At 42.1% G+C, this 15,889-nt stretch overlaps 1 non-coding gene across 1 annotated transcript; it reads right to left on the reverse strand.

Annotated features, from left to right (window-relative positions):
• Positions 1–8,246: 8,246 nt before the first annotated feature.
• On the reverse strand, positions 8,247–8,321 carry Trnap-cgg (transfer RNA proline (anticodon CGG)). Its single transcript has one exon. It is a non-coding gene; the product is annotated as a tRNA-Pro (tRNA).
• Positions 8,322–15,889: the final 7,568 nt, after the last annotated feature.

Raw genomic sequence — 15,889 nt, forward strand, 5'->3', positions numbered from 1 at the left:
TAAGTAATGTGTGGATAATATGTGGCGCTCATCCACGATCATCTCGTAGACATCTGATTAACTTATTAGGCATCCTAACTATTGCCTCACAGCACATCTGTTCCATCCTGAAGTTTATTGTAAATAATCCATTACATTCCAAAAGGAACAATGATTTTCGTAATTTCAGTACCAGAAGAAAAAAGACATTCATTACGCCATAATAAGGTTATCTTCAACACAAAAGGGGTTTCATAACGCTGCAATAAAATTTTTGTTCACTTACACAGTGACATTAAATATCTGACAGTAAAGTTAAATTTGAGTACAAACTGAAAAAGTTTCTCCTTGACAAATCCTTTCCTTTGGTAGGGGAATTTCTGTCATTGTAATGTGTAGAAGGTTGTGGGTAACAGCAGGGCCTGATTACCCATTAGGCAGTGTTACTCTACGGCCATGTCACTTTCATAACGTTGGCATCACTGGCTGTCATGACAACTGGCATTGGAGGAGACCCCGAGTCCTTGGATGCATATGTTGTATCATAAACAAAAGTTTGAAATACTTTCATTTTGTTCTGTAATTGCGATATGCGAGTTTTGCTGCCGTGAATGAGAACTAAAAAGTTTTACTGTGGTCTTTGTTTCAAAACTTACAAGTTTCGATAAGAGTGGTAGATTTTTATAAATACTGCAGATGCTTCGAGAAAATCGACGCGACGACGAGTGTAATAATCTGAAATTACATTGCCAATAGCAGACAAGTTTGAATACGAGACTCTATTTCACGTGCTTACTTCACGTAATATTGTAGAATTTGACGAGTGTGAAGTGCGGAAGTTTTTGTTGTGTAGATATTATAGAAATTACTACTGTTTCATCTTACATCGTTCTTCATGTAGAGGATAGGTTGGCATTTATGTTCAGTTAATTTTATTTAAATAAATTTGTACTTACGTGTCAAATGTTATTTGTAAATTTAGTTTCGCACTCTGATCACACGATAATTTAACTTTTCTTTCAAAAATGCAGTAGATGGATTGGAAAGTCATTTCGCACCCACCTCAGTCACATGATCTTGCGCCCTCCCATTTTCGCCTTTTCCACTCTCTATAGTACAACCTTCAAGGAGCTTTCTTTACGGATGAAAATGTGGTTCGAACTGGGCTCTACGAATCCTTCATCCCAAAACAACGTGATTTCTATAATCGCGGAATGAAAAAGATACCCCAGCGTTTGCGTACTGTTGTAAATAATGAAATAGACCAAATTATTGACGACTAAAGTCTCTGTTATGTGAGCCGGCCGGAGTGGCCGAGCGGTTCTAGGCGCTACAGTCTGGAACCGCGCAACCGCTACGGTCGCAGGTTCGAGTCCTGCCTCGGGCATGGATGTGTGTGATGTTCTAAGGGTTAATTAGGTTTAAGTAGTTCTAAGTTCTAGGGGACTGATGACCTCAGCAGTTAAGTCCCATAGTGCTCAGAGCCATTTGAACCAACTAGTCAGTAGTGTTAAGTAAAATACATGTTTTACACAAACAGCCAGGAGGAAATGTTGATATCTACTTCTAAATCTCAAGTATACGGTAAACTTGCTCATGCTGAGTAATAATGTGAGATTTTTAAGTATTCAACTTGAAGAAAGACAAATTCTCAGCCAAGATCGCATTTGTGAAACCAGTATTTTCTATGACCAATTTCGGTAAACAGATTTTTCATCATCTGATCTGTGAACAGCATACATTCAGTGTAAGAGGCATTAAATTATGAAAACTAGCGTACATGTCATAAATATAATACATAATTTGACATATTATCGTACATATTTTAGTAAATGTTAATACATTTGCCCAATTCGAGCTATAAGTGCACTCAGTACCTTAACCAGTTGGACATTTGACTGGCATGTGATAGTTGAAATTAATGTGTATAGTATGTTCAAAGTTAACACCAGTATTAACTAAATTTTTCGTGAAGTGCATCCACCTGATATTAAGGAACCCAGAATGCATCACTGATGCAAGAGCGCCGCCGTATTGACACGCAGTGGGCGTTAATAGAGAACATGTTGGTATTTAGTGCTGCTAGAGATCGCTTGTCATTTTCAACTGCAAATATGTACTTTTAATAAAAGAAAATCTGGTAACTGGTTTACAATTATAATTTTTTTGTAGCAGGTAGAGGCTAAAATATTTTCTAAAACGGAAACAACATACATAATCATATTGAGGTAAACCAGCAAGATAAAAAAGACAACATATCGTGTTTCAAAACTATCTTTGTACAACGTCTTATACAAGAAAAATAAAGTCACAATGGCGTTTATTGACAATACGTTTGCACAGTGGAAACTAGGCGATACACTTTGTAAACACTGTTTTTAATGCTGAACATATTGTACATACTGGTTTTAACTTTGGCATGCCAATGGATCTTATCTCAAATGTCCAACTGATTAAGATTATGAGTACATTGATAGTTCGAGTCGCGCACATGCATCAAACTGTACTGAGGTATGCCTAATAATAATTCAATCTGTGTATCATATTTATGGCCTGTACGTTAGTTCTCAAAATGTAATATGGTTTACGCTTTATGTACATTATTCACACTCTGTTTACCAAAACTAACCATCGTAAATATTGGTTTCACAAATGCGATCTAGGCTCAGATGTTGTCTTTCTTCAAGCATACGGCTCCATGTAAGAACACAAAGACTACTAGAACAGGAGGAACTATGATGCGCAATAAGATTTGAGCGGTCATGTTCGTTTTTAAACAATAACCGACTGGCCCTCGCAAAGATCAGACGACGTCTGAGATTGCTGCGGTACATCAGCAGCTTCGGTGATTCTCTATTTCTCTCTCTCTCTCTATGTGTGTGTGTGTGTGTGTGTGTGTGTGTGTGTGTGTGTGTGTGTGTGTGTGTGTATGTGTGTTTGTGTGTGTGGGAGCGCGCGGGTGTGTGTGTATATGCGTATGTAAGTTTGTGTGTGTGTGTGTGTGTGTGTGTGTGTGCGTGACGGAGAATTGGAGAGAAAGAGACAGAGAGAGAGAATTGCTGGACGACCGACGCTTTCGCACGGGGCCGACAGTTCCGTAATCACACCTCTGTACTCTCCTTTGTTCCACCTTATTGGACGCGCTGACTGCACGTGCGATTTTTACAGGTTTTGCGCATGGTTGGCGCCACATCCACAGTCTGCATCTTCAGCAATCGAGCAGTCGAATGCATATGTTTGGGGAAACCGTCGAATAATGGCAGAGGGAACCTTCGGCTGCAACCACAACAATACGGTGATTGTTCCTGCTCACATCCATTCACATCCGCAGGCCGAGTACAATTAATCGTTAGTTGCTCTCCGTATCCCATTTTCTGGCACCAAGGAAATTAGCAGGGGCAGAAGCGGAGGCTTTCCGTTTTTGTTTTTGAGGTTGATAATGGAGATTTCATCTGAAAATCTTTGTATTTTGGAGCACATAGGCTATTATCATATTAATTGTCTGCAGAGATGAGGTCGTAAATAAAGGTTAGTATACCTCGTATAGTTAACGCCACTTTAGCAGGTGGTGTTGTGCACAGTCTGAGACCACCCTACCCTCTAACTGACCGATACTGGGACTGGTTTCAAATTGTTTCCTTCGTACTTACCCATCTCTTTCTTTCATATTTCTCATTATACTCCGCTAAATCTTGCTGTATACCTTAGACGCTGTTGCTGTAGGCCTGACTGAGGGAACGCCTGCCCGTGTTTCCGGGTTCGATTCCAGGCGGGGTCAGGGATTTTCTCTGCCTCGTGATGACTGGGTGTTGTGTGATGTCCTTAGGTTAGTTAGGTTTAAGTAGTTCTAAGTTCTAGGGGACTGATGACCGTAGATGTTAAGTCCCATAGTGCTCAGAGCCATTTTTTTTTAGGGAACGCGAGAATTGGAGACTGTGGCAGTGGAGTGGTTGAAAACCTATTCTGTGACCATCTAGTGTCTACACGGTAACCAGAGGACACACGAAAAGAATAGAACACATAAAAGTAAATGATAAATGACAATTCTACAATTGTGAAAATGTGCTGACAGGAACCACTACATGTCTCAGAACAAAATATTTACAGTTAAATAGTTATCTTTCATTGTAGACATCACTGATAATGTCTTATATAAAGAGGTGAAAGATGTATGGTTAAAAAACTAAATACACGTTCAGTAGCAATAGATGGATCACATATCTTCTTACCTACTCAATAAACGTTATTGAAGGAAAACTGAGAAATGACGGTTGCAAAATTAACAAGGCTCTGTTCCTATTGCACAGTCCATTTTGCTATGTCAGATATTCAAAAACCTAATTTTAGTTATACTATGACTGATTTTCTTTCCTAACTCCACTTTACATCATGGGCCAATGTCCGTGGTACCTCTCTATTTTTTGTTTCTGCTATGATACTGATCTCGGCCAGCCCCATAACAAAAACGAAAGAGAGATTGATAGATATTGAGGATATAGGCCGTTTCACAATGACATATGTAGGGAATTAAAGAAAGAAAAACCGACAGCTGCAGGAGTAGCTTTAATGAATGATCAGAAATGGAAGAATAAGATAGACTATTATATGTATATTAATGAGAGTATAATAGTAGCTCGTTTTAAGATTTATGGCCGACATCTGTGTGTGACAAGCGTTTTTGTTCCAGAAGAAGGCAGACATGAAGAAACGGATTTTCTATGAACAGAAACACCAACTCGTCAATTAGCACAATAAACGTGACCATCACGTCTAAGACCTCAGAGCTAGAGCCAGGAAAACACCAACCCGATAGGTAGCAGGAAAATATGGAGAAACAAATATAAAAAATGATGAAAATCTTAGAGACTTCTCTGCTTCTAACTACCTGAAGATAACGAATACCTTCTTTCGATGGAAAAAAATTAATAAATATTCATGGAGTACAACAGGAACTGATTCCCTTGTGAATTATGATGCTAACTTCAGAATAGCACCATAACTGATTGGCACACGTGCTTATAAAGGATTTGATACTCGATCAGAACACTTTATGGTATGTATAAAATTCTAAATTGTGCTCACATGGAGAAAATAGAAAGAGAAACATTATGCGATAAGTGTATAAAAATACAAGATACACATCCTGCAAATTGAAAATATTAGCTACCTGTATTAAACAACATTAACTGATAACTGACTATTTAAGTGTGAGAATTCGAGTGTAGAAGAATGGGAAACCAGTAAAAATGCAGTTTTGAAAACAGCTGACGAGATTCTTGGCAAAGAAAACAACATACAGAAGAAAGAAAGGCTTAAAAATCTGGGACGGAGAGACACACCAAGCAGTAAAGGAAAAAACAAGCATATGATATTTATCTACAATAACACTATCAAGAAAAACCCCTAATATGTCTCAGAAAATAACATAGCTGGAAATGTGACTAGGCAAAGGCGAGAGGAGTTATAGGAATTACATTCCTGGACGACAGTCAATATGACACAAATTAATGATACACTTGATCCAAAAAGACGAAGACACAGACAACTACTAGGTGCAGTATATCTCAGTTTCTGAGATCTGCAGTTACACATGATGAAATGTGAAATATTCATAACACGTATCACAAAGCCTAATTCATTAATCAGCTGTGTGATTTACTAGATGGCAGACAGTGATCCACAGTAAACAATTTTTATTTATCATCAAAAATCTCCAACATAACAGTGATACATCAGCCATGTAACTACAGCTATCACGAACGCAAGGAAGTAGGATGATCAGTTCTTTCATATATTTTTAATCCTAATCATGCACTTTTTGCATTTTTTTAAATTTTCTAGCACATTTATGGTGCTTTTCCTATTTAATAGTAATAAACACAAAGCTTGAGCTTACTGGGTCCATTACCACTTGATGCAAGCGTCTAATGAATTTATCACGTGCCCAGTTGGAACTTAGAATGCAAATTTCCAGCAGCCACACTTCTTTTACATCGGTCTATCCGCTATGGACCTCTAGGATCTCAGAAGCACCTATGGTACATACACTATGCGATAAAAAGTATCCGGACACCCCCAAAAACACACTTTTTTCAAATTAGGTGCATTGCGCTTTCACCTACTGCCAGGTACGCCATATCGGCGACCTCAGTAGTAATCAGACATCTTGAGAGAGCAGAAAGGGGCGCTCCGTGGAACTCATGGACTATCAACGTGGTCAGGTGACTGGGTGTCACTTGTGCCATGCGCCTGTACACGAGATTTCCACGCTCCTAAACACCCCTAGGTCCACTGTTTCCGATGTGATAATGAAGTGGAAACGTGAAGGGAGACGTACAGCACAAAAGCGTGCAGACCGACCTCATCTGTTGACTGACAGAGACCGCCGACAGTTGGAGAGGGTCGTAATGGGTAATAATAGGCAGATATGTATCCAAACCATCACACAGGACTTCCAAACTGAATCAGGATCCACTGCAAGTACTATGACAGTTAGGTGGGAGGTGAGAAAACTTGGATTTCATGGTCGAGCGGCTGCTCAGAAGCCACACATCACGTCGGTAAATGCCAAACGACGCCTCGCTTGGTGTAAAGATCGTAAATATTGGATGACTGAATAGTGGAAAAACATTGTGTGGAGTGATGAACCACGGTATACAACGTGGTGATCCGATAGCAGGGTGTGGGTATGGCGAATGCTCGGTGAACGTCATCTGCCAGCTTTTGTAGAGCCAACAGTAACATTCGGAGCCGGTGGTGTTACCGTGTGGTCGTGTTTTTCATGGAACGGGCTTGCACGCCATGTTGCACCCCATGTGGGACTATCACAGAACAGGCCTACATTGATGTTTTAAGCACTTTCTTGCTTCCCACTGTTGAAGAGAAAATCGGGGATGGCGATTGCATCTTCCAGCATGATCGAGCACATACTCACAATGCACGGCCTGTGGCGGAGTAGTTACACGACAATAACATCCCTATAATGGAGTGGCCTGAACCTTTGGGATCTTTTGCAATGCCGACTTCGTGCCAGGCCTCACCGACTGACATCGATACCTCTCCTCAGTGCAGCTCTCCGTGAAGAATAGCTTGCCATTCCCCAAGAAACCTTCCAGCACCCGATAGAACGTATGCCTGCAAGAGTGGGAGCTGTCGTCAAGCCTTATGGTGGGCCAACACCATATTGAATTCCAGGATTACCGATGGAGGGCGCCACGAACTTGTAAGTCATTTTCAGCCAGGTGTCCGGATACTTTTGTTCACATAGTGTATATTCTTGTGTCACAAGCATTATTTATCTTCAGACTGCTTCATCTTTTACGTATCTGATGTCGACAACGGAAGCAGACGACATAGCAGACAAAAGCGTTGTTTACTTCTAGCTCCGAATCGGAGATTACGTGTACTTCCTTTAATCGTTCGTTAAAAGACTATAACCAGCGGAACACGAGCGGACACTAGCGAGTTCAAAGCGAAGGCTACCGAAAGCAATTCGCTTAGTCTTGTGCCCGTTTACGTGAGACAGAATCCTCGTTCGCCAATGCCGTTCCTTTGTGTTCGCCCGGGTTTAAAGGTGAGTGAAGACAACGTCAGTGCTATACAGGACCGTGGCATCTGTCTCTCATTCTGATACACCGCCAATGCTCGGTAGGCAATATTGCCGATGCCATGACCTCTTCGTAGTAAAAGAATTCAGTACAGATGCTGGCGTTCCTCTTGAGCTACCGCGGCCTCCTTCCCGCTCTCTGATCCGCATGACCGTCATTCGAACCTGAAACGCCTGGGTGTGGAGGAGCCACGCCATCCTGACAAACAGAACAATGCCTTTCTACACCTCTAATAGCGTTCCGACAATCCCGACCCCTAAAATTCATAGAGGAACGAGATATCAGGTTAGTGCATAAGTTCGTACCGTTTTTATTTTGCATGTTGACATTCCGTTTCCTATGTGTCTATTTATCGATTGTCATTTTTTTATCTGTAGTTCATTGTTACTACATTTTAACTTCACACGTTGTCATTTTTTCGTTTCGAGATAGTGAGTGGAGCTCTCGACGCTATAAGTGCCAAGTGGAGAAATCGGAACATTTCAGACATGAGTTCAGTGGTGGGGTGACAGTAGCGGAGGCAGCCAGAAACATGTGCGCCGTGTACGGGGATGATGCCGTCGGACAGAGCACTGCAGGAAAATGGTTTTTCTCGAATGAGATTTTCACTCTGCAGCGGAGTGTGCGCTGATATGAAACTTCCTGGCAGATTAAAACTGTGTGCCCGACCGAGACTCGAACTCGGGACCTTTGCCTTCCGCGGGCAAGTGCTCTACCAACTGAGCTACCGAAGCACGACTCACGACCGGTACTCACAGCTATACTTCTGCCAGTACCTCGTCTCCTACCTTTCAAACTTTACAGAAGCTCTCCTGCGAACCTTGCAGAACTAGCACTCCTGAAAGAAGGGATATTGCGGAGACATGGCTTAGCCACAGCCTACGGGATGTTTCCAGAATGATATTTTCACTCTGCAGCGGAGTGTGCGCTGATATGAAACTTCCTGGCAGATTAAAACTGTGTGCCCGACCGTGACTCGAACTCGGGACTTTTTTCTCGTTTTATGGAGGATCGTTTTAACTTTAGTGACTCTCCACGTTCTGGAACGCCATTAGGGTGTGATGAAGATCGCTTAAACGCATTCATCCAAAATGGTCCACATCAATGTACTCGAGAATTGGCAAATGTGATCATTTACCCAAAGATGTGACACCTGCATGCAGCGGGGAAGGTTCTAAAATATAGGTACCGCATGCTGTAAGCCAAAATCGCAAGAATCGGCGGATGGTCATATGTGCGTCTCTGCTTGCTAGTCTTAAACTGGCTCGTGAACAACAACCACCATGTCTATCCTGTATCGTTACTGGTGACGAGAAGTGGCGTCTTTATGCTGAAATAACGGAAAGAATGGAGCAGCCCAAACGAAGCATCAAGTCCCCGTACAAAGACCTGCGCCCATTCACCAAAGATAATGTTACGCATCTGGCGGAACAGCGACTGCGTGGCGTACTACGAATCACTTCCCCGTCGTGTAACCATCATCGCTGACATTTATTGTCAACAACTGAGACGTCTTGGAGAAGCAACCCAAGAGCAACGACCAGGAAGACTACGTGAAGCTATATTACTCCAAGATAACGCCCGCCCACTTTGTGCTAGACTGATGGAAAACGCTATACAGGGATTGAGTTGGGAAGTCATTCCGCACACACTTCATTTATCTGACGTTGCGCCCTCAGATTTTCACCTTTTCCGATTTCTATAGAACAACCTTTAAGGAACTTGCTCACCGGATGAAAATGCGCACCGACCATGGTTCGTTCTTCGCCTCAAAATCACGTGATTTCTACAGTCGCGGAATCGAAAAGTTACCCTAGGTTGGAAGACTGTTGTAAATCGTGAAGGAGAGTATGTTACTGATGACTTAAGTCTTTGTTACGAGTCTCTGCTGTGTTTAGCAAACTTATGGGAAAACGCTACGAACTTATGAACCAACCCAAATTTGCCTGTACACTGCACTTTCACTTCAGAGTCAACTGGCTAGGGAACACGATAATATGCCTGTGAGTGTAGTGAAGCCATTTGATTCTTTTCTTGCACGATGCTGGCGTCTCAACGCGCCACTGTGCGATGAGTTAACATCCGCTCCGGTTCAGGAATGCAGTGTCGCTACAGCGCAAAAGTTTTGGAGGTGAACATTTTCTATCTTGCTCGGCCTAGGTAGAACACAGTGTATGATCAGTCACACTGGCGCTGACGCAGAGACCAGAGAAATAAAAAGACGGTTCCCATGGTCCAGAGGCAGAGTTTACGACGTCAGGGACTAGCTAGGAGCTAAGTTAAAGGATAGCGAAAGTTATCGTAAGAGTAATCATAAAGTCCAGGAAGTGATCCAAATCGAGAAAGGTCATTGTGCTATCAGTGGCGTCTATAGAATAATTCAGAGAATGGCGAGAACGCGAAACACTCCTTTTAAAATTTTCGATTCTGTGTGATTGAGTATTCTAGCACTCAACCTTTTATTTTAATGACAATTACCTAATTGGTAAGAGCTGATAGGTTTCAACAGTTGAGGAACCTATTTCAATCGGATTTGCAGTAATCAAGATCATGAAAGTTTGTATCATGTAAGGCAATATACAAACTTCAAACACAATGGAAGACGGTCGCTACCTTTCTCATACACATAAAATCCCAAAACAGGTCCAATAAATCGAAATATTGCCATAAAGTAATCTGCATTGCATTCCACTGGCCGACGCGGTAGATGCGAACTGCAGCCCGTCTTTCTAATCACTCTTTCGTTAACACACATAATTTGTCACTAGTCGGTGTAATTCTTAGGGAACCATGTACCTTGCCGTTGGTGGGGAGGCTTGCGTGCCTCAGCGATACAGATAGCCGTACCGTAGGTGCAACCACAACGGAGGGGTATCTGCTGAGAGGCCAGACAAACGTGTGGTTCCTGAAGAGGGGCAGCAGCCTTTTCAGTAGTTGCAAGGGCAACAGTCTGGATGATTGACTGATCTGGCCTTGTAACAATAACCAAAACGGCCTTGCTGTGCTGGTACTGCGAACGGCTGAAAGCAAGGGGAAACTACAGCCGTAATTTTTCCCGAGGGCATGCAGCTTTACTGTATGATTACATGATGATGGCGTCCTCTTGGGTAAAATATTCCGGAGGTAAAATAGTCCCCCATTCGGATCTCCGGGCGGGGACTACTCAAGAGGGTGTCGTTATCAGGAGAAACAAAACTGGCGTTCCACGGATCGGAGCGTGGAATGTCAGATCCCTTAATCGGGTAGGTAGGTTAGAAAATTTAAAAAGGGAAATGGATAGGTTGAAGTTAGATATAGTGGGAATTAGTGAAATTCGGTGGCAGGAGGAACAAGACTTCTGGTCAGGTGACTACAGGGTTATAAACACAAAATCAAATAGGGGTAATGCAGGAGTAGGTTTAATAATGAATAGGAAAATAGGAATGCGGGTAAGCTACTACAAACAGCATAGTGAACGCATTATTGTGGCCAAGATAGATACGAAGCCCACGCCTACTACAGTAGTACAAGTTTATATGCCAACTACCTCTGCAGATGACGAAGAAATTGAAGAAATGTATGATGAAATAAAAGAAATTATTCAGATTGTGAAGGGAGACGAAAATTTAATAGTCATGGGGGACTGGAATTCGAGTGTAGGAAAAGGGAGAGAAGGAAACATAGTAGGCGAATATGGATTGGGGGACAGAAATGAAAGAGGAAGCCGCCTGGTCGAATTTTGCACAGAGCACAACATAATCATAACTAACACTTGGTTTAAGAATCATGAAAGAAGGTTGTATACATGGAAGAACCCTGGAGATACTAAAAGGTATCAGATAGATTATATAATGGTAAGACAGAGATTTAGGAACCAGGTTTTAAATTGTAAGACATTTCCAGGGGCAGATGTGGACTCTGACCACAATCTATTGGTTATGACCTGTAGATTAAATCTGAAGAAACTGCAGAAAGGTGGGAATTTTAGGAGATGGGACCTGGATAAACTAAAAGAACCAGAGGTGGTACAGAGATTCAGGGAGAGCATAAGGGAGGAATTGACAGGAATGGGGGAAATAAATACAGTAGAAGAAGAATGGGTAGCTTTGAGGGATGAAGTAGTGAAGGCAGCAGAGGATCAAGTAGGTAAAAAGACGAGGGCTAGTAGAAATCCTTGGGTAACAGAAGAAATATTGAATTTAATTGATGAAAGGAGAAAATATAAAAATGCAGTAAGTGAAACAGGCAAAAAGGAATACAAACGTCTCAAAAATGAGATCGACAGGAAGTGCAAAATGGCTAAGCAGGGATGGCTAGAGGACAAATGTAAGGATGTAGAGGCCTATCTCACTAGGGGTAAGATAGATACCGCCTACAGGAAAATTAAAGATACCTTTGGAGATAAGAGAACGACTTGTATGAATATCAAGAGCTCAGATGGAAACCCAGTTCTAAGCAAAGAAGGGAAAGCAGAAAGGTGGAAGGAGTATATAGAGGGTCTATACAAGGGCGATGTACTTGAGGACAATATTATGGAAATGGAAGAGGATGTAGATGAAGATGAAATGGGAGATATGATACTGCGTGAAGAGTTTGACAGAGCACTGAAAGACCTGAGTCGAAACAAGGCCCCCGGAGTAGACAATATTCCATTGGAACTGCTGACGGCCGTGGGAGAGCCAGTCCTGACAAAACTCTACCATCTGGTGAGCAAGATGTATGAAACAGGCGAAATACCCTCAGACTTCAAGAAGAATATAATAATTCCAATCCCAAAGAAAGCAGGTGTTGACAGATGTGAAAATTACCGAACTATCAGCATAATAAGTCACAGCTGCAAAATACTAACACGAATTCTTTACAGACGAATGGAAAAACTAGTAGAAGCCAACCTCGGGGAAGATCAGTTTGGATTCCGTAGAAACACTGGAACACGTGAGGCAATACTGACCTTACGACTTATCTTAGAAGAAAGATTAAGGAAAGGCAAACCTACGCTTCTAGCCTTTGTAGACTTAGAGAAAGCTTTTGACAATGTTGACTGGAATACTCTCTTTCAAATTCTAAAGGTGGCAGGGGTAAAATACAGGGAGCGAAAGGCTATTTACAATTTGTACAGAAACCAGATGGCAGTTATAAGAGTCGAGGGACATGAAAGGGAAGCAGTGGTTGGGAAGGGAGTAAGACAGGGTTGTAGCCTCTCCCCGATGTTGTTCAATCTGTATATTGAGCAAGCAGTAAAGAAAACAAAAGAAAAATTCGGAGTAGGTATTAAAATTCATGGAGAAGAAATAAAAACTTTGAGGTTCGCCGATGACATTGTAATTCTGTCAGAGACAGCAAAGGACTTGGAAGAGCAGTTGAATGGAATGGACAGTGTCTTGAAAGGATATAAGATGAACATCAACAAAAGCAAAACAAGGATGATGGAATGTAGTCTAATTAAGTCGGGTGATGCTGAGGGAATTAGATTAGGAAATGAGGCACTTAAAGTAGTAAAGGAGTTTTGCTATCTGGGGAGCAAAATAACTGATGATGGTCGAAGTAGAGAGGATATAAAATGTAGGCTGGCAATGGCAAGGAAAGCGTTTCTGAAGAAGAGAAATTTATTAACATCCAGTATTGATTTAAGTGTCAGGAAATCATTTCTGAAAGTATTCGTATGGAGTGTAGCCATGTATGGAAGTGAAACATGGACGATAAATAGTTTGGACAAGAAGAGAATAGAAGCTTTCGAAATGTGGTGCTACAGAAGAATGCTGAAGATTAGATGGGTAGATCACATAACTAATGAGGAAGTATTGAATAGGATTGGGGAGAAGAGAAGTTTGTGGCACAACTTGACCAGAAGAAGGGATCGGTTGGTAGGACATGTTCTGAGGCGTCAAGGGATCACCAATTTAGTATTGGAGGGCAGCGTGGAGGGTAAAAATCGTAGAGGGAGACCAAGAGATGATTACACTAAGCAGATTCAGAAGGATGTGGGTTGCAGTAGGTACTGGGAGATGAAAAGGCTTGCACAGGATAGAGTAGCATGGAGGGCTGCATCAAACCAGTCTCAGGACTGAAGACCACAACAACAACAACTGTGGGCAACGCTCTGCGATGGGGACAAACTCAGTCGGTACGATGTTTCCAACACACAGTCTCCCACTACACCATTACAACAACCATTCTGCTACTCACTGCCAACAGTATCACCCACATGACAATCCATTTCTGGATTACACTCGACCTACCCGAGCAAAATATACCCGTGGTCTAAGGCTGCCGGCACGATAGCTCAGCGTGTTCGTTCAGAGGATTAGCTGCTCCCTGTAATAAAAAAACTGAGTGAATGGATCAATAACGAACTTCAACGGGCGTCAGGTGACGTCCGTCACGAACAATTGAAAAGAACAATAACGAACAAAATGAGATTACAAAAAAAAAAGGGGGTAGCGTCTTTGATTCATAATCAAAACGTTTCCGGTCCCGGGTTCGATCCCCGCCACTGCCTAAATTTTGATAAATAATCAGCATTGCCGGCCGAAGACTTCCGGCATAGGAAGTCAGCCTCATTCTGCCAACGGCCTTGTCAAAGAGGGCGGAGGAGCAGATAGAGGTTCAGGGCACTCTCTTGTCCTAGGGGTGGGAAATTTCCCCTAAAGGCGGAAGAATCAACAATGATCAACGACATGAGGATGCAGAAGGCAATGGAAACCACTGCATTAAAAACACGTAACGTGTATCCACAAGACATGTGGCCTGTATTTGAAGAAGTGTCATGATGATCTCTCCATTCGCAAAAGATTCCGGAATAGTGCCCCATTCGGATCTCCGGGAGGGGACTGCCAAGGGGAAGGTTACCATGAGAAAAAGATTGAATAATCAACGAAAGGATAACGTTCTATGAGTCGGGGCGTGGAATTTCAGAGGCTTGAACGTGGTAGGGAAACTAGAAAATCTGAAAAGGGAAATGCAAAAGCTCAATCTAGATATAGTAGGGGTCAGTGAAGTGAAGTGGAAGGAAGACAAGGATTTCTGGTCAGATGAGTATCGGATAATATCAACAGCAGCAGAAAATGGTATAACAGGTGTAGGATTCGTTATGAATAGGAAGGTAGGGCATAGGGTGTGTTACTGTGAACAGTTCAGTGACCGGGTTGTTCTAATCAGAATCGACAGCAGACCAACACCGACAACGATAGTTCAGGTATACATGCCGACGTCGCAAGCTGAAGATGAACAGATAGAGAAAGTGTATGAGGATATTGAAAGGGTAATGCAGTATGTAAAGGGGGACGAAAATCTAATAGTCATGGGCGACTGGAATGCAGTTGTAGGGGAAGGAGTAGAAGAAAAGGTTACAGGAGAATATGGGCTTGGGACAAGGAATGAAAGAGGAGAAAGACTAATTGAGTTCTGTAACAAGTTTCAGCTAGTAATAGCGAATACCCTGTTCAAGAATCACAAGAGGAGGAGGTATACTTGGAAAAGGCCGGGAGATACGGTAAGATTTCAATTAGATTCCATCATGGTCAGACAGAGATTCCGAAATCAGATACTGGATTGTAAGGCGTACCCAGGAGCAGATGCAGACTCAGATCACAATATAGTAGTGATGAAGTGTAGGCTGATGTTCAAGACATTAGTCAGGAAGAATCAATACGCAAAGAAGTGGGATACAGAAGTACTTAGGAATGACGAGATACGTTTGAAGTTCTCTAACGCTATAGATACAGCAATAAGGAATAGCGCAGTAGGCAGTACAGTTGAAGAGGAATGGACATCTCTAAAAAGGGCCATCACAGAAGTTGGGAAGGAAAACATAGGTACAAAGAAGGTAGCTGCGAAGAAACCATGGGTAACAGAAGAAATACTTCAGTTGATTGATGAAAGGAGGAAGTACAAACAATTTCCGGGAAAATCAGGAATACAGAAATACAAGTCGCTGAGGAATGAAATAAATAAGAAGTGCAGGGAAGCTAAGACGACATGGCTGCAGGAAAAATGTGAAGACATCGAAAAAGATATGAATGTCGGAAGGACAGACTCAGCATACAGGAAAGTCAAAACAACCTTTGGTGACATTAAAAGCAACGGTGGTAACATTAAGAGTGCAACGGGAATTCCACTGTTAAATGCAGAGGAGAGAGCAGATAGGTGGAAAGAATACATTGAAAGCCTCTATGAGGGTGAAGATTTGTCTGATGTGATAGAAGAAGAACCAGGAGTCGATTTAGAAGAGATAGGGGATCCAGTATTAGAATCGGAATTTAAAAGCGCTTTGGAGGACTTACGGTCGAATAAGGCAGAAGGGATAGATAACATTCCATCAGAAT

Source organism: Schistocerca serialis, chromosome 1 (assembly GCF_023864345.2).
Source record: "Schistocerca serialis cubense isolate TAMUIC-IGC-003099 chromosome 1, iqSchSeri2.2, whole genome shotgun sequence".
Lineage (NCBI taxonomy): Eukaryota > Metazoa > Arthropoda > Insecta > Orthoptera > Acrididae > Schistocerca > Schistocerca serialis.